Below are 2,135 nucleotides of genomic sequence, written 5' to 3' on the forward strand. Positions count from 1 at the left end.
TGAAATGTGTGGACAAATGGATTGAACTAGAAATGATCATAATGAGTGAGTTAACCCAGAAGCAGAGAGACTCAAATGGTATATACTCACTTATATCTGGACACTAGCCCAAGGGGCATGGCCCATGAAAGTCTTCACTTACCAGGAAAGTGGGACAGAGGAAAAGACTTTCTACTGGGACTCTAGGTGAGAGAAGCAAGGGAGAATGGGCAAACAGAAGAATCCAGAGGGTCCTAGAAACCTACAAGAAGAACATTATGATGGGCAGATCTGGGCCCAGGGGTCCTGCTTAAACTATGGCACCAGGCAAGGATAATATGTGCAGTAAACTTCGAACCCCTACCCAGATCTAGCCAATGACAGGACATTCTCCACAGTTGAGTGGAGAGTGGGGACTGACTTTCACATAAACTCTGGTGCCCCATATTTAGCCACGTCTACTGGAAGGGGAGGCCTTGTGGCACTCAGAGGAAGGATAGCAGGCTACCAAGAAGAGACTTGATACCCTATGAGCATATTCTGGGGGAGTAGGTCCCCCTCAGTCACAGTCATAGGGAGGAGAGTAGGGTAAAGGTGGGAGGCAGGGAGAAATGGGAGGATACAAGGGATGGGATATGTTAATAAATTGGTACATTAATAAATAAAATATTTAGATGTAATATGAATAAATTAATAAAATATTTAAAAATAAAAATGAGATAACTGTCTATAAAGCAGACTAAACTGTTGGGGGATTTCACACATAACACAGAATCAAACCTTTTCAACTTATAAAGGTCCAGTTCTGGCTTACGCCATGAAGCTTAACATGAGTTTTAGGACTCCTCCAGTGGAGTCTGTACGATAGATATTACCACAAAACCCGAGGCGACGACCTCTATCCAAGGAGAGCCTTCTGGAAAACGGGTCTGATGTTCCTGCCAGGAGTGGCCAATTGCAGCCCCTCCTTCTCACTCATTTGTTTTGACTGTTTTTTTTTTTTTTTAACTTTTCTTATCAAAGAACTTTTTAGATATTATTGTATTGCTAGATCTTGACATGAAAGTGCAGCCAAAGGTCATTCAGTCAAGTTTACCACTAAGTTCCATTCCACTTGTTAATAAAAACATGGCTAAGAATTAATCACCAGTGAATAGTTCATATTATGACTTACAAATAAAATGTTGGAGTAAAACTCTAGATAGTGGCGGATGAGCTAAGAAAACAAACTGTCTTGACTCACAGATGTTTGGCATAATGAGAGAACATTGACCTTTGAAAAAGAGGGCACATGCCCCGATACCAATCTAATGACTTATGAATGATTAGTCAAGATTGATGACAACATAATTACACTGCATCCTGAATTTTTAAATGGTATGGAAAAATAATATAACCATGAGAGAACACCCCCACTTTAAAATGTGTATAAAAACCTGGCTTGCTTGTCTCCAAAATACACTCAGACTCAAACTTCCCCTGAGTTTGTCTCTGTTTGTTACTCTTGCCTACAGATGATCCTTCGAGAACTCTCATCCCCATGGACCTATACCCGACTGAGACAGTCTCAAGCAACAAAGGACAAGGAGGATAAAGATTGCTATTCTACTGCTCAAAAACTATACATCCCAGCATCCTTTGCAGCCAGGCAAGGGAACTCTAGAAGGAGGGACTGTGGGAGGAAATTATCAGTTGCAATAATTTCCATCCTTAAAAAGGGTCTCAACCATTGGTACCTGTTGTTTTAAATGAAAATCCCAAATGCTCTCTTTTACCAACGAAGACTCAGGAGCCAGGTGCTGGGGTAAAAGCCTGCTGGCTGAGAGAGGCAGAGAAAGCACCCAGGTGCCCTTCCTACTCAGAGAAAAGATACTGAGTGCTGGAGAACAGCTAAGAGGTAAACTATTTACAATAAAAGTTAAATTTATATATGAAATTGAAATGGCTACATTCTATCATAGAGGCTTGGCTTTCTAGATACTACCCCCTCTTCTTGGTTTTCATTACTAAAGTATTAACCCATTCAAGGTCATAGATATCTTCCAATATTTTGCTGAAATGTAAATGTTCTTATCTCAGGGTCTGGAAGACCACTGATGGCGTGGTTTTAAAATTTTGTAATATTACCAGCAGGAAAAAAGTGAGCTTAAAATCCA

This window comes from Acomys russatus, chromosome 2 (assembly GCF_903995435.1).
Source record: "Acomys russatus chromosome 2, mAcoRus1.1, whole genome shotgun sequence".
Taxonomy (NCBI): Eukaryota; Metazoa; Chordata; class Mammalia; order Rodentia; family Muridae; genus Acomys; species Acomys russatus.